Source organism: Microcaecilia unicolor, chromosome 2, assembly GCF_901765095.1.
Source record: "Microcaecilia unicolor chromosome 2, aMicUni1.1, whole genome shotgun sequence".
Taxonomy (NCBI): Eukaryota; Metazoa; Chordata; class Amphibia; order Gymnophiona; family Siphonopidae; genus Microcaecilia; species Microcaecilia unicolor.
The window spans coordinates 487,989,415-488,013,918 of NC_044032.1; the positions used below are offsets into that span (position 1 = coordinate 487,989,415).

Here is a 24,504-nt window from a genome sequence, read left to right on the forward strand (position 1 = left end):
TTCAACTAGTTGGTTTTCTGGATTTGAGAGGTTCTTTTACTAAGCTGCAGTAAAAAGTGACCTTAGCGTGCCCCTTACAGGGTTCGTTTCCATGTGCACTAAGGCCATTTTACTGCAGCAGTAAACATTCCTTTTTTTCTAATTTTTGCATTAACGACCATTTGCTAATGTTATTATTAGCATGCAGTCATATTTTTAAAATTACTACTGCGTGAGCACTTATGTATCGCCTTGAATTTGTAAAAATTCAGGGTGTTGCATAGAGAAGAAGGGGCAGGGCTATACTACAAGAGACAACCAGGAAATAAAAAATTATGAGGATATATCCTGAATTCATCTAAAAATCAGCCGAAGCACACTGACAGTAATGGGTTTGTGCCACAAGACATACGAGAAAAGACTTGATAACCTGAATATGCATACCCTAGAGGAAAGGAGGGATTAGGGGATATAATACAGACATTTGAATATTTGAAAGGTATTAATTTAGAACCAAACGTTTTCCAGAGACAGGGAAGCAGTAGAATTAGAGGGCATGAATTGATGTTCCGGGGCATCGATTTAGGAGTAACATCAGGAAGTAGTTTTTCATGGAGAGGGTAGTAGATGCCTCGAATGCTCTCCTGCTGAAGGTGGTAGAGATGAAAACGGTAATGGAATTAAAAAATGCATGTGATAAACTCAAAGGATTCTTATATGAAAAGAGAATGGAATAAAAACAAACCTAGTGGTGCTTAGACAGCAACTGTAATAATTGGGAAATAAGGCCAGTGCCGAGCAGACTTCTACGACTAGAAATAATATGGCTAGAAAGATCTGGATGGGCTGAAATGAGCTTTAAAGGCAACTCCAGTAGTTGAGGAATAGGACTAGTGCCAGGCAAATGTCTGTGCCCTGAAAAATACAAGAAAAGATCAAGGTCAAGTATTCATATGTTATATCGCATCACACCATATGCTACGGGGTCGATATTCAGCCGGTGGTGCTCAACGTTTTGCTGATCATCACCGACATTATGCTCAGAAATTCTATGCTGGGCTATGTCTGGGCTTCAGTTGTGAATTTCTGGGTTTGTGGAGCCAGCTAAAGCATAGCTGGTTAAGTGCAATTTCCTTAGCCTCTGCAGCAGATAAATCCAGGAACTGGTGGGTTGTGTCCATCTACCAGCAGGTGGAGATAGAGTAACAAATTGAAGGCAGTAATATCAAACGACCAGCTCCTTCTTCATTCAGTATATCTCTATCTTCAGCAGGTGGTAGACGGTCCATCAGCAGCTCCTGGAATGTGTGCCATTTTACAGGCGCTGGCCAATGGGGTGTCTCCTTCTCACCTGATGTCGGCTCCCGAGGTTTCTCACCCTGCAGCATTTCTGAGTGTGTTGGCAGGGGGGGGGGGGTCCGGTTCCTCCCTTGGGGTTTCTTTGGGTGCTATTTCTGACAGTTCTGGCTCAGGGAAGTTTTTTTCTCCGAACTCCGTTTTGCTGATGCATCAGGTTTACCATCTTAAGAGGGCCTTTCCCCAGCAGCCCTTCTCTGGTATTGTTCTTGCCCAGGGGGTTTCTTCACCAGATTTGGGTTTGATGGTCCAGGGTCCTGTTGAGGATCCGGCCTTGAAATGGTGGCATCTGGATGCCGTTTCTGAAGTGGGATTGTTCGGGCCCGCCTCAGTCGCTTCATTGCTGCCCACACTTTTGGGGAAGTCCTTGCGCCCTTCCTGCGTGGACGAGCTGGACAAGGGTGAGATGGTTTAGGAGGAGTCTATTACCTTTCTGTGGTGCACATCTTTCACAGGGATGAGCTTCCTTCGCTCATCTCCAGCACCTTGGAGGCATTAAACATTGCTGATGCGGAGGCACAAGCATCAACCCCAAGATGGCTAGCACGAGAAAACCTTCTAAGTCTTTTTCCACCAATAAGGCCATGCAAGAGCTCATTTCGGCCCATTGGGCCATCTCGGATGGGGGCTTGAAAGTTGCCAAGGCGATGTCTCGCCTGTATCCTGTGGCTGTGGAGTATGGGGATAAATTCTTCCTTCCTAAGTTGGATTTCTTGGTCACAGTTGTGACAAAGAAGACCACTCTCCCTGTGAAGGGAGGGGTAGCTCTCAAGAACATGCAGGATCGGCACCTGGAGGCGTCTGAGATATCTGCACCGGCCCTCCAGGACTCTATCTGCAGCTTTTATGCCACCAGAGCCTGCCTTAGCTGGTTTCAGCAGGCCCTCGAACAGAACCTGGATTTGGGGCCTGGCTTTGGAGGCTCTTTCTCCCATATAGAGACTTAACTTGCTTATTTGGTGGACTCCCTGTATGACTTGGTGCAGGCATCGGCCAAACAGATCACATTGGCAGTATCCTCCCACCGTTTATTGTGGTTTAATCATTGGGCTGCGGATATGGCCTCTAAGCAGCGCCATAAGCGTCTCCCCATTTGAGGGAAGCTTCTCTTTGAAAAGGACCTAGAGAAGATTGTTAAAGACTTGGGTGACTCTAAGTCTCAGAGGCTTCCCGAAGATAAAGCGTATAACAAAACTGCTCTATATTTCTGCGGAGATTTGTTTCTTCTGTTTTCCCGAAGATAAAACCAAGTCCTCTTCGAGAGTCGGGTCTGTTAGACCTTGCCTTTGGGAGGCTTGCTGATACCGGCCGGACAGGGCAACTGGATCCTTCCAACGTCCTCATTCTCAACAGTTTTCTTCCTTTCAAGTTGACAAGCGGCCCTCTGGGCCTACTTCTCGGCAGGGAGCAGACGGATGCACAACCCAATGATGGGGCACCAGTCTGCTCTTCGGTGCCCAGCATAGGCAGTTGACTGACTCGCTTCTATGAAGAGTGGACCAAAAACTCATCTGAACAGTGGGTTTTAGACATTGTCCGAGAAGATTACAAACTGGAATTCGCCTCTTCAGTGCGCAAGGAGGCTCATTTTCAAAGCACTTAGCTAATGTTATTATTAGCATGCAGTCATATTTTTAAAATTACTACTGCGTGAGCACTTATGTATCGCCTTGAATTTGTAAAAATTCAGGGTGTTGCATAGAGAAGAAGGGGCAGGGCTATACTACAAGAGACAACCAGGAAATAAAAAATTATGAGGATATATCCTGAATTCATCTAAAAATCAGCCGAAGCACACTGACAGTAATGGGTTTGTGCCACAAGACATACGAGAAAAGACTTGATAACCTGAATATGCATACCCTAGAGGAAAGGAGGGATTAGGGGATATAATACAGACATTTGAATATTTGAAAGGTATTAATTTAGAACCAAACGTTTTCCAGAGACAGGGAAGCAGTAGAATTAGAGGGCATGAATTGATGTTCCGGGGCATCGATTTAGGAGTAACATCAGGAAGTAGTTTTTCATGGAGAGGGTAGTAGATGCCTCGAATGCTCTCCTGCTGAAGGTGGTAGAGATGAAAACGGTAATGGAATTAAAAAATGCATGTGATAAACTCAAAGGATTCTTATATGAAAAGAGAATGGAATAAAAACAAACCTAGTGGTGCTTAGACAGCAACTGTAATAATTGGGAAATAAGGCCAGTGCCGAGCAGACTTCTACGACTAGAAATAATATGGCTAGAAAGATCTGGATGGGCTGAAATGAGCTTTAAAGGCAACTCCAGTAGTTGAGGAATAGGACTAGTGCCAGGCAAATGTCTGTGCCCTGAAAAATACAAGAAAAGATCAAGGTCAAGTATTCATATGTTATATCGCATCACACCATATGCTACGGGGTCGATATTCAGCCGGTGGTGCTCAACGTTTTGCTGATCATCACCGACATTATGCTCAGAAATTCTATGCTGGGCTATGTCTGGGCTTCAGTTGTGAATTTCTGTTAGACCTTGCCTTTGGGAGGCTTGCTGATACCGGCCGGACAGGGCAACTGGATCCTTCCAACGTCCTCATTCTCAACAGTTTTCTTCCTTTCAAGTTGACAAGCGGCCCTCTGGGCCTACTTCTCGGCAGGGAGCAGACGGATGCACAACCCAATGATGGGGCACCAGTCTGCTCTTCGGTGCCCAGCATAGGCAGTTGACTGACTCGCTTCTATGAAGAGTGGACCAAAAACTCATCTGAACAGTGGGTTTTAGACATTGTCCGAGAAGATTACAAACTGGAATTCGCCTCTTCAGTGCGCAAGGAGGCTCATTTTCAAAGCACTTAGCCTCCCAAAGTTCCATAGAAACCTATGGAACTTAGCCTCCCAAAATGCTTTGAAAATATGCCTCAAGGTGTTTCTGGAATACCGTTGCACTACAGCCTTCAAATGGGTGGCGGTCTAGGACATGTTGTAGACGCTGCTCAGTCTGGGGACTGTGGTCTCTGTGCCCCCTCCAGAGGTTCGCTCAGAGAGATATTTGATTTACTTTGTGGTCCCTCGAAAAGGGGCTCTCTTCACCCCATTCTTGATCTTTGGAAGGTGAATCAGTGTCTCTCAGTGTGGCATTTTCGCATGGAGACTGTCAAATCCGTCATGGCGGTGGTGCAACTGGGGGAGTTCCTTATGGCCTCATGGAGGCCTACGTACATATCTCTATTTGGCCACCTCATCAGCAGTTTCTCTGGGACGTCATTTCCAGTTTGGCATGGCTACTGCTCCGCACACTTTTTCCAAGGTGATGGTGATGGTGGCAGCATTCCTTCACAAGGAGGGCATCAGAGTTCACCCCTATATTGGTAGCTGGCTGATCTGCGTAGATTTGGAGTTTGAGAGTTGCCAGGCCACTGACCAAGAGTTGACCCTGCTACAGTCCTTGGGTTGGCTGGTGAATCTTCCAAAGAGTCACATTATCCCAACCCAGAACTTGGAATACCTGGGGGGTCTGATTTGACATGATGCAGGGCTGTGTGTTTCTGCCAGATGGCAGGAGGGTCAAACTTCAAGCGCAGGTTCACAACCCCTTGCAGTTGTAGAGCCTGCAAGCGTGGGATTATGTTCAGGTGTTGGGCTCGATGGCTGCCACTTTGGAGGTGGTGCTGTGGGCTGGAGACAGGAACCCTAAGGCAAGCAGGGTAACCTGTTGCAAAGGCAATGGCAGGAGATATGCAGCCTCCCTAAGAAGGGCTTCTGGTGCTGATATCAGCGGAAGGCACCCAGCAACACTCACTCATTATTCTGATTTCCATATCATTTATAAATATGTTAAATAGCATCAGTCCCAGTACTGATCCCTGTGGCACTACACTGTTCATCCTTCTCTATTTAGAGAAATGGCCATTTAACACTACCCTCTGTTTTTTTGTACAATAACCAATTCCTAATCCATACCAGAGCATTGCCTCCTATCCCATGACTTTAATTTTCTCAGGAATCTCTCATGAGGAACTTTATCAAAAGCATTCTGAAAATCTAGATACACTACATAAACTGGCTCACCTTTATCCACATGTTTATTCACGCCATCAAAGAAATGAAGCAAATTGGTGAGACAAGACTTCCCTTGGCTGAACTCATGCTGACTCTGTCCCATTAAACCATGTTTGTTTACATATTCCATAATTTTATTCTTCATTATAGCTTTCACTGTTTTGCCCCACACTGACGTCAGGCTTACCGGTCTATAATTTCATGGATCACCCCTGGAATCCTTTTTAAAAATCAGCATCACATTGGCCACCTTCCAATCTTCAGGTACTATGGACGATTTTAACGACACGTCACATATTAATAACAGCAGATCAACAATTTCATGCTTGAGTTCTTTGATTACCTGTGGATGTATGCCATCCAGTCCAGGTGATTTACTACTCTTTAATTTCTCAATTTAGCTTAGTACATTTTCCAGGTTCACCGAGATTTCTTTCAGTTACTCTGCATCATCACCCTTGAAAACCATTTCTGGTACATCTTCTTCAGTAAAAACCAAAGCAAAGAATTCATTCAGTTTCTCCGCTATGGCCTTGTCCTCCCTGAGTGCCCCTTTTGCTCCTTCGTGATCCACGGATTCCCTTGCAGGCTTTCTGCTTCTGATGTACCTGAAAAAGTTGTTACTGTGAGTTTATCCTCTGTGGCAAGTTTCTATTCATATTCTCTTTTAGCCTCCTTTATTAATACTTTGCATCTGACTTGCCAGTTCTTATGTTTCTTATTTTCTTCATTTGGGTCTGTAATCCTTACAGCTTCTCAGGACCTCTAAATGGTGAATGTATTATCACATCTATCCAGTGGTGTGCTGGTAAATGTTTAACAACAGGCTCTTTCCCTGGTCCCCCTCTGCGCCCCCCCGGTCCCCCTCTGCGCCCCCTGTCCCCCTCTGCGTTCCCCCCCCCCCCAAATTGCAGAGCTGGCTATAGCCAGGGAGAGAGCCGATGGGGGGGGGGGGGGGGGTGGCAATGCATTCCTCCAGGAAAAAAAAAATTAAATGATCCTAGGTTCCAATCTAATTCATGTTTAATGTGTGATAAAATGCCATAAATGCCGTAAATAATTATAAACTTTTAATGTTGAGCACCTGATTCTCAAAGTGAACATATTCCAAACACTATAATGAAAATAAAATGATTTTTTTCCTACCTTTTTTGTCTGATGACTGTTTTTCTGACCATGCTGGCCCAGTATCCGATTCTGCTGCTATCTGTCCTCTTAACTCCGTTTCCAGGGCTTCCTTTCCATTTATTTCTTTCCTTTCCTCCTTTCTTCTTCATTTCTGGTCCTCAGCTTCTGCCTATTTTCTTCATCCATGTGCAGTTTTTCTCCTCTCTTCCTTTCCCCTCAACTCATCTCCTACCTCACTCTTCCCTCCCCTCCATCTATGTCCAGCATTTCTTCTCTCTCCCCTCCTCTCCCCTGCCCTCCATCCACCCATGTCCAGGGACCCTTCTCTCCCCTGCTCTGCATGCACCCATACCCAGTGACCCTCCTCTCCCATGCCCTCCATGGGCCCCTGGGATCACTCTCTCTGCTATTTACTTCTACTTCTAAAAGCTCAACGTCAATATTGAGCCTGCAGCAGTTAGCACTTTTTTTTTAAATACTGACCATCTGATATTCAGTCGGGACCTGTTAAGAGTATCTGGCTGGGTTCCAACGTCCCCCTCCCCCAAGATTCCAATCTCCCTCTCTCCCACACCCAGAAACATCATGCAAACCCCTCCTAATCCCCCCTACCCTCCAAACGTCACAAAAATCCCTTCCAATTCCCCCCCCCACCCCCCCCCCCCCCGGGTCCCAACGTCCCCCTCCCCCAAGATTCCAATCTCCCTCTCTCCCACACCCAGAAACATCATGCAAACCCCTTCTAATCCCCCCTACCCTCCAAACGTCACAAAAATCCCTTCCAATTCCTCCACCCAACTCCCCCCCCGGGTCCCAACGTCCCCCTCCCCCAAGATTCCAATCTCCCTCTCTCCCACACCCAGAAACATCATGCAAACCCCTTCTAATCCCCCCTACCCTCCAAACATCACAAAAATCCCTTCCAATTCCTCCACCCAACTCCCCCCCCCGGGTCCCAACGTCCCCCTCCCCCAAGATTCCAATCTCCCTCTCTCCCACACCCAGAAACATCATGCAAACCCCTTCTAATCCCCCCTACCCTCCAAACATCACAAAAATCCCTTCCAATTCCTCCACCCAACTTCCCCTCCCCCCCAAACATAGACAGCACCCTCACTCTCACCCCAAGTATGCTTCGGGTCTACCTGTCTCGTCCTTCTAATTCTTCGGGGCAGGCTGTCTTGCCTGCCCGCTGCCAGCTGACTCTCCCCCGCTGCCGTCCAATTCGCGTTTCAAAATGGCCGCCGAGACTTCAGAAGTCTCGCAAGGTCGCCTCTGGAAGTCTCGGCGGCCATTTTTAAAGCACGAATCGGCAGTGGGGGAGAGTGAGCTGGCAGCGGGCAGGCAAGACTGCCTGCCCCGAAGAATTAGAAGAACGGCGTCGGTGAGGATCCGGAGGGAGGGAGGAGAGCCAGAGCCGGCTCGCTATATTTAACAACCGGCTCGCAAGTCGGTTGAAAGATTAACAACCAGCTCTTGCAAGCCGGTGCGAGCCGGCTCCAGCACACCACTGCATCTATCTGAAATCTGGTAAGAGGATATTGAATAGCTTAGAGCAAAACAAATCTCACATGAAACTATACACCTGAAAAGGACAGTTGGCATGATCTGCGTTGACTTCCACTGATGGGTTGGTGCTCAAGAAAAATAAGATGCCAAATATAAGGACTGACAGTTTCAGGTCCAACTTTTACCTTGCTGTTGTCATCCCCTTATGTAGCAGCATACAGTGCTGTTCATGGTGGTTTAATGGTTTTTCAGCTTTCTGTGATAATTTTGAGCTGAGGAATTTGTGAGTATATGTCGCCACCTTCTGTGTTTGTCCTAAACTTTCCTTTCTGAGTAAAGGTTAGATTTAAACTGCAACACATATTCCTGTTTCAACATGGTTTGAACAATATGTGAAATCACACAAGTAGAATAGAAAAAGATTACATGGATTCTCCAAAGACAGCAGATATAATATTCTCCATGTGGGTGACGTCATCCACAAAGCCCAGTGCAGACACTGCCGTGGAGGGGCATAATCGAACGGAAACGCCTATCTCCATGGGCGTTTATCTCCGAGAACGGGTCCGTGAAGGGGCGGGCCGAACCGAATTTTCGAAAAAATGAACGTTTGTTTTTTTTTAGCGATAATGGAAACTAAAAACGCCCAGCTCAAAAACATCCTAATCTGAGCCATTTGGTCGTGGGAGGGGCCAGATTGGTAGTACACTGGCCCCCCTGATATGCCAGGACACCAACTGGGCACCCTAGGTCAGTGCGGTGGACTTCAGAAAAAGCTCCCACATGCATAGCTCCCTTACCACGGGTGCTGAGCTCCCAACCCCCCTCCCCCAAAACCCACTACCCACAAATGTACAACACTACCATAGCTCTTAGGGGTGAAGGGGGCACCTACATGTGGGTACAGTGGGTTTTTGAGGCCTCCCATTTACCAGCACAAGTGTTACAGGTGGGGGAGGGGGGATGGGCCTAGGGCCACCTGGCTGAAGTGCACTGCAGTACCCACTAAAAGTGCTCCAGGGCCCTGCATACACGCAGGCCTCTAGGACTGGTTGCTGCTATATAACATTGGCACGCCAGTTGACTAATTTCTCCAAAAACGTCCTTTATTGGAATAACCGCCTTTACTCACAGTTAACTGCAGATCAGAGGTTGTGCCCCACTGGCAACGAGTCTCCCTGGTACTGAGATGAGCAGTAGGTCAGAGCTGGCAGAATGCTGTACAATGCCCTCTTTCAGCCACATTAAAGGGAAGAACTAAGTTGTCTAACGTGGCTAACACAGGAAAGGGAACTAAAACTGGCTTACAAAAATGGCCACTACCGCATGGACTACAACAGGAAACACAACAGGGCACACTCTGACCCAGTAGGCAGGGGGAAAAGCACCATGGGAGAAGAGCCTACCAACTACCAACATCGTGAGACTGTAACAGAAGCTAATGAAATCACGGAGCCCAATACCCTACACCCACCACAATGCAATGCTGATGTGACCCTGTAGTGCACCCGAGAGCCACATCTGACCCAGGGAAAGGCTGTGACAGGATCGAACACATTCTGCTGTCATGGAGGTGGGTACGGCATTTGAGGCTGGCATACAGGCTGGAAAAAAAGTTTGTAAAGTGGGGTTTTTTTGGTGGGAGGGGGTTAGTGACCACTGGGGGAGTCCGGGGAGGTCATCCCCGATTCCCTCCAGTGGTCATCTGGGCAGTTGGAGCACTTTTTTGGGACTTGTTCGTGAAAAAAAAGGGTCCCAAAAAAGTGACCCAAAATCGCGGTAAAAACGCCTTTTTTTTTCGATTATCAGCTAAAGACGCCCATCTCTCCTCGGCTGATAACCATGCCCCAGTTCCGCCTACACCACGCCTCCGACACACCCCCGTCAACTTTATTCGTTTCCGTGACGGAGTGCAGTTGGATACGCCCAAAATCGGCTTTCGTTTTTACTGATTTGGACGCCTTTGCGAGACAAACGTCTATCTCCCGATTTAGGTCGCACTATAGGCGTTTTTCTCTTTCGAAAATAAGCTGGATAGTGCACTTTCACTTTAAAACTTTAAGGCAGTGCTCCCAACGCGCCTGCAAGGGTGCCTTCCCACATGACACTCAAGCTTGGGACAAGCAGTCTAGCGTTTTCTACAGAGCAGAGAGGTTGGGTTTCCAGTCTATTCTCAGCACGTCAAATGTTTGCCTTTTTGGTGCCTTCCCTTTTCAGGATATTTTTTCTCATAATTTTTCCTTTTCACTCTTAATTTTAACCAAATTTGTCATTTTTCAATTTATTTTTCATTTTTTCTTTTTTTGGACTTGCCTCTGAGGCCTTTTTTGACCGGGTTGCATCTACCGATTTTGGGTGCAAAATTACTCAACCTCCTGGGGCCCTTCTTTGACCTTGCATCCGTTTTTTCCTTTGTGTCATCAAGGGTGCTGAGTGGCTTTAAAAAGTGCACTCTGTGCAATAGTACCACCTCAGACCCCTATAACTGGTGTATTCAGTGCTTGGGTCCAGAGCACTGACCCCTATAACTGGTGTGTTAAGTGCTTGGGTCCGGAGCGCCGGGACAGTGTCCTCTGTGTGCGCATGCAAACAAGGACACTTAAAGCCTACAGAATCCAGCATTAAAAACCTTTTGGTTCTGCATTGGCAGTGGCGTTCTGTGGTTCACTGCCACCTGGGGCGGATCGCTGCTGCGCGCACCCCCCCCCCCCCGGCTGCAGGGCAATGCGCGCACCCCTCTCCCCCGGCTGCAGGGCAACAAGGCACCCCCCTCCCGGCGTAACATGGCACCCCCCCCCACCCAGTCCCCACCTGTCTACCAGCTCTGTCCACCTGGCGCCTTGCGCGACTCTGCACTGCTGTAAAAGAAGAAAATCTCCTTGTCGGCCCTTCCCTCACTGTGTCCCACCCTCTGATGTAACGTCCTATTTCCTCGAGGGCGGGACAGAGTGAGGGAAGGGCCGACGAGGCAATTGTCTTCTTTTACAGCAGTGCAGAGTTGTGTGAGGCATCGCACCACACCACACCACACCACACAGCTGCCGGGTGGATGGAGCTGGTAGGGACTCGCCAGCAGAGCACCCCCCACCCCCACCCGTTGACACCCGGGGCGGACCGCCCCCACCGCCCCGCCCTTGGTACGCCACTGTGCATCGGCATTAGCATCGAGTATGGCAGCAGTTTTGGCACCGGACGTGGACCCTGCATCAGCGTTGGCATAGACCTCAGGCGCTCTGATGCAGCATCGAGAATTTCTGGCATTGGATCCGGTGCTGCTGTCGCATAAGGATTCCATATCCTCATCATAATGCCGTGTGTGTCAAGAGACCTGCAGTGTAAAAAACCTAAGAAGCATTGCCACTGTTCTCCTCAAGGCACAGGGCTGACACCTTCCCTGCATCGACATCCTCGATGCATGGGAAGTGTCCATGCTGCACTGACTGCTGTCCTTCTCTACAACTCATTTCCCAATGAAGGCTATCAAGGTCTTCAAGATCTCCCACGCCTGCTCAGGCTATGACTCAGACTGTGTCCATGTCAATTTCCCAGTCGGTACCGGCGCCTACTTTACAGGAGGAAATCTGGGCTATGCTCAAAAAGGAGCTCTCAGGGTTATAACATACGCAGTCTATTCAGACTTACAGAGTTCTTGTGCCAGCCTCAGTCCAGTCCGTAGATACATCGGAGAGACAGTCACGGGAGAGGTCCTGAACACCGGCTCAACATTGAACATCGGGGGCACCACGAACCTGACCAGCACATGTATCGACATTGGCAGAGGAACTTTCTCCAGCTTCGGAGACAAATCTGCCTCAGCATTCTTCCATTCCAACGCTTTAGTTGATGCACTGCTTCACCTACTTCCCAAGAGGAGTACTTTCAAAAGTCAGACTCAGACCTCTCCTGGGAGATGAAGCAGGACCCACAAGACATCTCTGCTGAGGAGTCCTATGGTTTTCCATCTGACCCTTTTCTGCAGCCTGAAAGACGTAAGTCTCCTCCAGAAAGTATATCCTTTCTTGCTTTTGTCCTTGAGATGGCCCAGGCCATACCTTTAAAACTGGAGACTGTAGAGGAGCTTCATTCAAAGCTCTTTGATGTTCTAGATTATGACTCTCCTCCTAGAGAAGGAATCACAGTTACCCTTCATAAAGTTATATGAGGGATGCTCTGTTCAAGAACTAAGAGGCTCTGATAACAGTTCCAGTTGCTCTAAAGAAAATTGATAAAATGTACAGGATACAAAAATGCACTAGTTTGAAAAATCTCAGTTACCCCATCATTACTTAGTTGTGGAATCTGCTTTGAAGCAATCTCGTAGTATGAAATCTCATGTGGAGAGTGGCATAATTGTGGCGTAACTCAAATATGGGCTGAGAGTAATCTCATGGCATGAGACCACTGAGAGGAGAGTGTCCACCGAGGTATGTGGAAGTGGAGCCAAGCCAATGGCTTTACATGGATTGTCAAGCAGATACTTGGTTGGATTTGGAAATCTGAGTGGAGAGATGTATTATATTGTCTGCCCTCGGATGACGTAGAACAGTTTCCAGGAGAGCAAGGTCTGATTTGGGGTAATTTAATCTCAGATGGCATTTCATGAAGACTCAAGGATTGAAACCAAGCCAAATGGCAAGACATTGTATTGATAATGGAGAGTCCCACAGCACAGTCTGCCTGTTCACAAGATGCTTGAGAGTGCCAAAGTGTAAGAACATAAGAATAATCATACTGGGTCAGACCAATAGTCCATCTAGCCCAGTATCTTGCTTCCAACAGTGACCAATCCAGGTTACAAGTACCTGGCAAAAACCCAATTAATAGCAACATTTCATGCTCCCAGTCCTGGGTCAAACAGTGGCTTCCTTCATGTCCATCTCAATAACCAACTATGAGTTCCAGAGCTTAACTATTCTTTGAGTAAAGACAAATAAGTTGTCTCCCCAACAAGAGTCATCTGCCAGGCGCTCCTGGACTGCAGACTTAAGGTCGGAAACTCTGAGACAGGAAAGACATCGCATTGCTATTCCTAAAGTGGATATGTGGGAAGAGACATCAAAGGCCTGCTTGGGGGGGCCAGATATTTACAACAATCCAGAAGTTTCCTGTGAAGTTTAAGAAATTCATCAGCCTTTTCAGGAAGAAGGGAGTCTGCAAAGGAGAGAGTACTCTGTATTAGGGATTTCAAATAAATTGTGGAATAAAGTTAATAATCCAATATATGGTTGAACAGCATGGCGGCTTGAAATGTTGTTCTGTCAAAAGAGTCTAATGTTCTAGCTTCTCTGATTGGAGGATACCAAACCTAGATAAGTATTGTTTCCCTTCAGTGTGTGTCACAAACCCTGAAATAACCAATAAAAAGTTAAACCTACTAAGTATTAATTGAGCTGAATTAAAGGTAGTGTTCTGGCCAGGTAGGTGCCGGGTCATGGGTAAGGCTCAGCGATGGGCGCCTTGAATTACAGTAAGTTCTGAGCTATGGGAGAGGTTTTTGTCCTAGCAGCATACAGTGATATCACTTGTGTGTCTGATCAGTCCTACTGTCTATTGAAAACACTTGTCCCAGGTGAGAAATAATGCTAACTTCCTAGGGTAATTTTTAAAGCAAAGTGTGTGCATACTTTTTGTTTGAAAATAGACTAAAGCATGCAACTTTTTAGGTATCAGTGCAGTTATAATTTTTTTCCTTTTATCTCTACTATTTTTAGAAAAACAATTTTGTTGCAATAGAGGGAAGATAGATCTTTTGCTGTGTATAAAACCTTTTATCTTAGCATCCACAATTTGATTTTCAAAGAATATGGGAAAGGATGGAATACTAAAGACAGCAGCTACATAGAACAAATGTTTGGTTTAGATTACAGTTCATATGCCAAATTGAAGGGTGCACTAATGCCATTACAACATGTTATCTACCATTTTTTTCCTATGGGCACATGACTAATGTATGACTTCCTAATTGTAAACTGGATTGGAACCTGCTGTGCAAAACTGTTTTCTTTTTAAAAAATATGGTTAAAAACAGAATTAATACATGTAAAAGGTTAATTTTTAAACCCTGTGCCTAGCCTGCAAGCTAATATTGAGGCCAGCTGGTGTCTTAGGTATTTTAGTATCTGTGACCTTGGGCCTACTGTGTAGTGTGTGCAGAATCCTTGCCATAAATCACGAACAGGGATTTCTATTCTATTTCTATTCTTTTCATTGGATTAGATATTTCTTTATTCACCCACAACTGGACCCAAAGCGATTCACATCATACAAGAAAAAAACTACATCAATACGGCACAGTTTATCAGAGATAAGCAACCTAATTTCTAATCCAGTCCTATCCATTCCCTAAGGAAGGAATGAGGTACATACAAAATAACAACTTATAAATGCAATATATAATATCAAAAGTACAATATTTATAGTCATTTTGCATTATTTACATTTTTTTAATAGGCACTGTTGTAATCTGCCTTGAACTACCTGGTTAGACAAGGAAACGAGATTTCTCTATAAATAAGTAGAGTACTTTAGGGACAATTCTAGAACTGGGTGATACAAGTTAGGTGCCCAAATAATGTGGGCTGTGAGCCTATTTCATAACAGCAATTATGTGTGTAGGTGATCTTATAAAATTCTAGAATAAGTCAGCATCTATGTGCCTACATTTGGGTGCACCCACTTACGCCATGTCTAAAGATGTAAATGCATGTTCCTAAATGTAACACTTCAACATTTAACTTGCAGTATTCTGTAAGTTACCTGCATAAATGTAGGACACTCCTATGCACTGCCCATGCTTCTTCCCCTGGGAACACCCCCTGGCATTTACACGCTAAGGCAGTTGTGCAACTAAGTTATAGAATACGAGTGCTTGGCTAGCACTTATGCGTGTAACAGGCATGAATATATATGCTAGTATTCTATAACTTATGCATGCAACTGATGCCTAACTTTAGGTGACCTATTGTAGAATGAGGAGGTTTGCATGTTCAGGGAGAATTTTACCACAACTACTACACTTTACTTAGCGTTAAAATTTCCCAGTAGGGGGTGGGGCAAGAGGTGTGTATGAGTGCTCTTCATTGTGCTGAGCTTTCCCAGCTCTTTTTCTTGTATTTCCATCAAGTCTTACCTTATTGACTTTAATATAACAAAAAGGAAGCGGAGATCTAGAAGTGCTCCTCCTTGTTCTTCAGTGAGTACCCCTTGTTGATCACTTTGCCTGTGCTTAGGGACTATCTAGTGAACTTGGTGGTTCAGGGAGGGAGGGAGGGGGGTTGGGTAGCATCCCCAGCCCTGAGCTCGAATTTACACTATGACCAGATCAAAGGATTAGATTGCCCCATTTGAGGAGTTAGAGTTCTGCTGTTATTCCTGCTGATCCCCTCTATGTGTTCATTGATCCTATTCACCTTGATGCTTTTTTGGATTCTCATAGTGTAGTGCCAGTATAGAGTGGTCTTGGGATTGTGGTTTGGTGCTAATCCTGTTTAATTGAGAAAATGAGGCTCCTCCTTATATTACTCCCCTATATTTTCTTTGTTTCGTCTTGCTTCCCTTACTTCTTGTGGACCTGGTCTAAAAAATTAATTTCTACTGTTGGAGTATAATTTAACTCCATTTTTTAAACCTTAGCTTTGTATACTTGATTTTGTTCAAGGTGATGTACTTGACGTTTAATGATAAAAAGTAAAAAAATACAAATAAAAAAATCCCATTACATTTAACTGGAGCAATCTCTGCACTTTAGGAAAACTGGAACCAAGCTGTGATAAATCTGCACCTCCAACACGTGAGTGAAAAATGATCCATATCAACAGAGACCGTGGAAGAGCTTGCTGTCTCTTCACATTAGAACATATGAATGGTTTCTTTACTATTGAAAACAAGCTTTCCCCCTTGACATATTTGGTGCTGGGCCACATACAATTCTGTAAAATCCTACAGCAGGAATGACTGGAAACACATTCTATTTTAATCAATTAAACCCAAATCAGAGTTACCCCGGATATCAAGATGAAATGTCTGCATATTATCTGCAAACTTCACTTGGCCCCATTCCTTTGGGGTACAGGTAAAAGGACTCCATGTTGTGAAACAGTACAAGTCTATTTACAGAGGATAAGGCAGGTTTCAGCTGAAACATTTTCTGTAGGTAACTGCTTAATTAACTGGATGAAACTGCTGAAGAATTGCCCTCCCCGTACTTTATCTATCTAGTTGGGCAATATAAACTTAATGAACCCATTATTTAAAGGATTTATGCTCCTAACTTTGAGGCCCTTTTACTAAAGTTTAGCGTGCACTTACAGACATTAGCATACATGAAATGCTGTGTGTCCTATTTTATACTTATGGGCTATATGGCAGTGCATGCTATTGTTCGTTAGCATGCGCTAAGTTTTAGTAAAAAGGCCCCTTTGAGAGTTATGCTCCTAAATTGACCTCTTTGAAAATTTACTAAGGCTGAGTGCCTAAAGTTTTGCTCAAAATTTCATTAAACTCTTAAATTTAGGAGCATAAAAACAGGTGGCAGTGTGTGTGTGGGGAGGGGGGGGGGGGGTTAAGGCATGGAAAAGAATTCAGGAGCTTAGTACTGACTTTTTCTACTAGGCTCTCAAATTAGGCTCATAAATCTAGGCAAACATATGGCAGGCCTAAATTTATGAGCATACGTTTTAAGCTCCTAAATTAAGATGAATTTTCAGCTGAAAAGTTATGCTCCTGAGTGTGGCTGAAAATAGGGCACAAATTTAGGAGGCTAACTTAGGAGCATAGATTTAGGAGCTCATCATTTTCTGAATATTGGGCTTTTGGGACAATTGTATAACTGGGGGCCCTTTTACTAAACCGCGCAAGCACCTACACGCGCCCAATGCATGCCAAAATGGAGTTACAGCGTGACTCTTGCAGTAATTTCATTTTGGCACGCGTCCGAAAAATAATTTTTATTTTTGGGTATGAGCCAAGTGGCATTTCCATATCATCAAGCTGATCAATCCATAGACTGGTGGGTTGTGTCCATCTACCAGCAGGTGGAGATAGAGAGCAAAGTTTTGCCTCCCTATATGTGGTCATGTGCTGCCGGAAACTCCCCAGTATGTTCTCTATCTCAGCAGGTGGTGGTCACACACAGCAGCAGCTCTGGCTAGGCCTCCAAGCCTAATTTTTAGGTTTTGTTGAGTGCCTGGGGTTGAGGGCTCTTCTTGAGCAAGTGCAAACCTGGTGGCGCCAGGTCCCTCCTTTTCTCCCCCCTCCCGCTGGCTCCGTTTAAAAAAAAAAAAATTTTTGAATGTCCTTAAAGGTGTTTATTTCGACGTTTATTTAAACGTTTATTGCAGCTACTCACTGGGACACCAGGTCGTTACAACTCGGAGCAGACAGCAGGTAATTTTTACCTTTTATAGCGGGCAGGGGGTTCCCCGATTGGTCTCCACGTGGCCCATGGCGTCGGAGGGCGAGGGCGCAAAGAGTCGCTCCCCGGATCGCGTGTGCGCTTCCAGAGGGGATGCGGGGGTCTTAAAGTCTGATTCGCCCTTGTTGGGTGACAGTTTCGTGACCGATGAGTGTCCCGGTCCTTCCTCCGGCGTGGCGGTTTTTCCCGCCATAAACGCCCATCCCCCGCGGCTCGCCTCCGCCATATTGGTCGGCCACGCGGCTCGGACGGCTTCTTCTTGGGCCGCCCTTGAGGTGGGAGACATTGATGCCATGAACGCCCTTAATTTGGGCGACGGCACAGAAGCGGCTAAAGTTAAGCGCCGTTCTTCCCGCGCGGCTCCTTCGCGGAGTGTTGCACTGGACGCCATCTTGGATGCGCAGCATGTCTCTCCCCCGCTCTTGCGAGCGCCGGTTGAGGGTGCGTCTAAGGCTGTAGCCCAGGCTGCGGAAGTGCACAGTCTGGGGGGTTTCTCCCCCGAGTTTGTTTTGCTGCTGCATCAGGCCTTCCTTATGCAAAACTCTGCTCCTGCTCCCTCGTTTGGTAAAGAGGTTGAGGCCCCCGGAGGTAAACGCCCTCGGGTTCATTCCCAGGCCTTGGAGGACTTTGTCTCCTCTGATGTAGATGAGGGCAGCGTATCTGAGTTCTCCCAACGGTCCTTTGCGGATTCCTTGGAGGAGACGGATCCCCGCTCGGATGGAGCGGATGACCCCTCTGCAGCGCGGCTCTTTAGCTCAGAGGATTTGCCCAACCTGTTAGTGCAGGCCATGGGCATTTTGAAGATTTCCTCTCCGGAGGACGTCTCTCCCTCAGCCCCTGTTGGCTCTGCCATTATGCTGGGGATGAAGCGCCCGCCTAGAACCTTCCACGTGCATGATGCCATGCACACCTTAATTTCGGCTCAATGGGATGTCCCGGAAGCGAGCCTTAAAGTGGCTAGGGCTATGTCCCGCCTCTATCCTTTGCCTGAAAGTGAACGTGAGGCCTATCTGTGGCCTACCGTGGATTCTTTAATCACTGCGGTGACTAAGAAAACGGCGTTGCCGGTGGAAGGTGGCACGGCCCTAAAGGACGCCCAAGACAGAAGATTGGAGGCGGCCTTAAGGTCGTCCTTTGGGGCGGCTGCTTTAAGTTTGCAGGCCTCAGTTTGTGGCTCCTATGTGGCCAGGGCGTGCCTGACTTTGGTGCAGCGGGCTTCCCCCTCGGATCATTCCTTGAGGGCTGATTGGCCGGCCCTGGAATCGGGCTTGGCCTATTTGGCAGACTTGCTGTATGATGTCTTGAGGGCCTCAGCTAAAGGCATGGCTCAGACAATCTCTGCGCGGCGGTGGCTTTGGCTGAAGCATTGGTCTGCTGACCACGCCTCTAAATCCCGCCTAGCGAAATTGCCTTTTAAAGGCAAGCTGCTTTTTGGGGTCGAGCTGGACAAAATCGTGACCGATCTCGGCACGTCTAAGGGCAAGAAGTTACCAGAGGTCAGGGCTCGGGCTAGTACTCGTCCCGGTACCTCCAGAGGACGGTTTCAGGAAGCCCGTCGGTACCGCCCGGGCAGGTCGGGCTCTTCTGCCTCCTCTTCCTTCAAGAGGAACTTCTCCCCCAAGCAGCATTCCTTTCGCAGAGACCGCCGTCCCGGAGGTGCTCCCTCCGGTCCTCCCCCAGGGTCTCGTACCCAATGACGGGGCCTTGGTCCACACCCCAGTGCAGATTGGAGGACGGCTGTCCTCGTTTCTGGGCGAGTGGACCACAATAACTTCAGACGCTTGGGTGCTGGAAGTCATCAAAGACGGCTACAAGCTAGAGTTATAAGTACATAAGTACATAAGTAGTGCCATACTGGGAAAGACCAAAGGTCCATCTAGCCCAGCATCCTGTCACCGACAGTGGCCAATCCAGGTCAAGGGCACCTGGCACGCTCCCCAGTTCTGCCGACCCTTAAGAGACGGGTTTGTACTCTCTCCCTGCAAGTCTCCGGTCAAAGCTGTGGCAGTGCAGCAGACCTTGGACAATCTGATCCGCCTGGGTGCGGTCGTTCCGGTGCCAGAAAATCAGCTTGGCAAGGGACGTTACTCCATTTACTTTGTGGTACCAAAGAAAGGAGGTTCTGTACGGCCTATCCTCGACCTCAAAGGGGTCAATCGGGCCTTGAAAGTTCGGCACTTTCGCATGGAGACTCTCCGCTCTGTTATAGCGGCAATGAAGGCAGGGGAGTACCTGGCATCCTTGGACATCAAGGAAGCGTACTTGCATATTCCCATCTGGCCTCCCCATCAACGCTTTATGCGTTTTGCAGTCCTGGGCCGACACTTCCAGTTCAGAGCCCTCCCGTTCGGGTTGGCTACTGCTCCGCGGACCTTCTCCAAAGTCATGGTGGTCATCGCGGCCTTCCTGAGGAAGGAAGGAGTACAAGTCCATCCTTATCTGGACGACTGGTTGATCCGAGCCCCCTCTTATGCAGAGTGCGGCAAAGCTGTGAACCGGGTGGTTGCTCTTTTGAGCTCCCTGGGGTGGATCATCAACTGGGAGAAAAGCCAGCTGCGCCCGACTCAGTCCCTGGAGTATCTGGGAGTTCGATTCGACACCCAAGTGGGCAGAGTGTTCCTGCCAGACAATCGGATTGTCAAACTTCAGGCTCAGGTGGACCAGTTCCTAGTAGCCTCTTCTCTTCGGGCTTGGGACTATGTGCAGCTGTTGGGCTCTATGACGGCCACGATGGAAGTAGTGCCCTGGGCCAGGGCTCATATGAGACCACTACAACACTCTCTGCTGCAGCGCTGGACTCCGATGTCGGAGGATTATGCTGTGCGCCTTCCCTTGGACCCAGCAGTGCGCAAGGCGCTGAGCTGGTGGATGCAGACAGACAAGTTGTCCGCAGGAATGCCTCTGGTGACCCCGGAGTGGATTGTTGTCACGACGGACGCCTCTTTGTCGGGCTGGGGAGCCCACTGCTTGGGAAGGACAGCGCAGGGGCTCTGGTCTCCTGCAGAGGCAAAGTGGTCTATCAACCTCCTGGAACTCAGAGCCATTCGGTTGGCGCTTTTGGAGTTCATCCCGGTACTGGCGTTGAAGCCAGTACGGGTCCTGTCGGACAATGCCACGGCTGTGGCCTATGTCAACCGCCAGGGAGGTACCAAGAGCGCCCCTCTAGCCAAGGAGGCTATGAGTCTATGCCAGTGGGCGGAAGCGAACCTGGAGCAGCTGTCAGCGGCCCACATTGCCGGAGTCATGAATGTCAAGGCGGACTTTCTCAGTCGCCATACCTTGGAGCCCGGAGAGTGGCAGCTATCTGCTCAGGCGTTCTTGGACATCACGAAGCGCTGGGGCCAGCCGAGCCTAGATCTGATGGCGTCATTGGCCAAAATGCCAAGTGCCGCGCTTTTTCAGCAGAGGACGGGACCCTCGATCCCTGGGAGTAGATGCTCTTCTCCAACAGTGGCCGACACAAGAGCTTCTCTATGTGTTCCCGCCCTGGCCCATGCTGGGCAGGGTGCTAGACCGGGTGGCAAAGCATCCAGGCCGGATAATCCTGGTGGGGCCGGATTGGCCCAGACGTCCCTGGTATGCGGACTTGATCAGGCTCTCAGTCGACGATCCTCTGCGGCTGCCAGTGGAGCAGGGCCTGTTGCATCAGGGTCCCGTGGTGATGGAGGATCCCTCCCCCTTTGGTCTTACGGCCTGGCTATTGAGTGGCAGCGTCTGAGGAAGAAGGGCTTCTCAGACAAGGTCATCGCCACTATGCTGAGAGCGAGGAAGCGCTCTACTTCTACTGCTTACGCCAGGGTTTGGCGTACCTTTGCAGCGTGGTGTGAAGCAGGCTCATTTTCTCCATTCACTGCTCCAATTTCTTCAGTGTTGGCATTCCTGCAAGAAGGTCTGGAGAAAGGCCTGTCGCTCAGTTCCCTTAAAGTCCAGGTAGCAGCCCTGGCTTGCTTCAGGGGCCGCCTGAAGGGTGCTTCCCTGGCTTCGCAGCCAGATGTGGTGCGTTTTCTCAAGGGAGTTAATCACCTGCGCCCTCCTCTGCACTCGGTGGTGCCTGCGTGGAATCTCAATCTGGTGCTAAGAGCATTATAGAAGCCACCTTTTGAACCCTTGTCGAGGGCATCTCTGAAAGACCTGACGTTGAAAGCAGTCTTTTTGGTGGCTATCACTTCAGCCAGAAGAGTTTCCGAGCTCCAGGCACTCTCATGTCGAGAGCCTTTTCTGCAGTTCCCTGAGGCAGGAGTGACTATTCGCACAGTGCCTTCCTTCCTGCCCAAGATTGTCTCTCGCTTCCATGTGAATCAGCAGCTCTGTCTCCCTTCCTTTCGTAGGGAGGACTACCCAGAGGAATACTCTGCTCTTAAATATCTGGATGTGAGACGAGTCATCATCAGATACTTGGAAGTGACCAATGATTTCCGGAAATCGGATCATCTGTTTGTCCTGTTTGCAGGTCCTCGTAGGGGTCTGCAGGCTGCTAAGCCTACAGTGGCAAGATGGGTCAAGGAAGCCATTGCAGCGGCTTATGTGGCCGCGGGGAAGGTGCCGCCTATCCAGCTGAAGGCTCATTCCACAAGAGCTCAGGCGGCCTCGATGGCAGAGGCCGGTTCCGTCTCCTTGGAAGAGATATGCAAGGCGGCAACTTGGGCTTCGGCCCATACATTCTCCAAGCATTACCGCTTGACTGTGGCTGCTCGGGCGGAGGCCCGGTTTGGAGCTTCAGTGTTGCGGTCAGGGATTTCTATGTCCCGCCCTGGGTGAGTACTGCTTCGGTACATCCCACCAGTCTATGGATTGATCAGCTTGATGATATGGAAGGTAAAATTATGTATCATACCTGATAATTTTCTTTCCATTAATCATAGCTGATCAATCCATAGTCCCTCCCAGATATCTGTACTGTTTATATTCTGGTTGCATTTCAGATTCAAGTTTAGTCTTCAGTTCCTGGTCAGGAAGACTTCGTGTTCAAGTTATTTTTTCACTTGGATTCTTCAAGAGTTGAGACGAGTTTGTGTTACAGTGAGCTGCTGCATTCCTCTCCCCTCCGTTTTACGGGGCTGGATTGAGACTTAAATTCTGCCGGCACTCCCTCCCGCTTCGTGCGGCTGTAGGGCAGCTTTGTACCCCTCCCGCTTCGGCGGTGTTAGGGTCAGTCAGCTCCTCCCGCGGTTGCGGTTGCAGGATAAGCCAGATCCCCCCGCATCGGCGGGTGTGGTGTCCCTCCCCCGCTCCGCGGGGATGAGCTGGACGGATTCCCCTCCCCCACTTGTGTGGGGATGAGCTGGGTTAATTCCCCTCCCCCGTTTCGGCGGTGGTGAGCTGGGCAGAGTGTCCCTTTGTGGGTGTAATTCTCTAAGTGCTGAGTCCTGCGGATGGAGCTTTGATATCGACATACTGAGGAGTTTCCGGCAGCACATGACCACATATAGGGAGGCAAAACTTTGCTCTCTATCTCCACCTGCTGGTAGATGGACACAACCCACCAGTCTATGGATTGATCAGCTATGATTAATGGAAAGAAAATTATCAGGTATGATACATAATTTTACCTTGATGCGTGTAGGTCATTAGTGCCCAGTTACTGCGTGAGACTTTACCGCTAGGTCAATGGCTCAGACCCAAAATGGATGCACGGCAATTTTCATTTTGCTGCACATCCGTTTTCAGCAAAAATTTTTAAAAGGCATTTTTTATAGTTGCGGTGAAAAGTGATTCAGTGCGCGCCCAAAACACGTGTCTACACTACCATGGGCCATTTTTCAGTGCGCCTTTGTAAAAGGGCCCCTGGGTGTCTAGAGGGCATCCGGTAGGAGTCTATTCTATAGAGGAAGCTAGGCACCTAGATCCCTTTATAGCATACTAATGTACTGGTTGTCAGCATGCCTAAAATTTAGGCACTTGCACCTATGCCAGAAATAGAGCTGGTGTAAGTTCCCTGCCCTGTGTACACCCTTTGCAAAAATGTCCTATGTAAGTTAAGTGGGTAAATAGTGTTTAGGTGCCATTTAGGTAGCATTTACAGATGCTAGTGCACACATATGTGCATAAATGCTAGTATTCAAACATTTATACACATACCCTTAATTCTCTAAAATTCACGAAAAATTGCTTGCACAAATTTGGGCACGCACACAGAATTTAATTGGCTATCAAGATAATTAGCACCAATTGGTTGTTTAACAAGCAATTATTGGCACCTAATTAAAGTTAATTGAACTTTACACATGTAAATTTCGGCATGGGATCTGTGTCTAAAATTTATGTGTGATTTGGAAAATGGGGCACGGAAATGGGCAGGTCATGGGCAAAATGAGGGCATTCCTAAAATTATCACGTGTTATAGAATAATGTGGATATGCACCTAATGTAGGTGTACACATTTGCACCATGTTTCAGTTGGTGCAAATTGCCATGCCTAAAGTTAGGTGTGTTTCCTGAGCGTAAATGCTGTTCTATAAACTGTGCCTCACTTTAAGCATGGATTATAGAATAGTGCTTTTTTTTTTTTGCACCATATATAGAATCTAGCCCATAATTCACATGTAAATGTGAGTGCCTAGGTTATAGAATTGCCCTTCATGGGTCAGAGGTACTAAAGGTGGTATGTAGGCCTTATTGCTTGAGTGACTCATTAAACCAAAGCATTTGGAGGTAATTGTATTAGGAACCGCCTAGATTTAGACAAGTATGTGCATAAGTAATGGCATTCTAGTCTTTGATGCATATATCTGTGCGTAAATGAGCCATTTCCAGCTATATGCTATTCTATAAGTGTGTGCCTAATGTGTCCAATGTTTATTTATTTGTTACATTTGTACCCCACATTTTCCCACCTATTTGCAGGCTAAATGTGGCTTACATAGTACCGTAAAGGCGTTCGCCAAGTCCGGTTGAGAAACAAATACAAGGTTATGTTGTGGTTGAATGAGGTAGATTAGTATCAGGCATCATGGGGGTCGAAGGGAGTGGAGATTGTATATTATTCAGTACGATCATTGGTATTGCTGTGTTGCCTGGTGTGGGGGTTTACGTTGGATCGGTGGTGTAAGCCTTTTTGAAGAGGTTGGTTTTTCGTGATTT

The 24,504-nt window shown here is 47.6% G+C and overlaps 1 protein-coding gene across 1 annotated transcript in view; it reads left to right on the forward strand.

The window, feature by feature from the left end:
* C2H4orf48 (chromosome 2 C4orf48 homolog) overlaps positions 1-24,504 on the forward strand; it is a 66,109-nt gene that overhangs the window by 39,031 nt on the left and 2,574 nt on the right. The gene's annotated exons all lie outside the window — the stretch shown is intronic.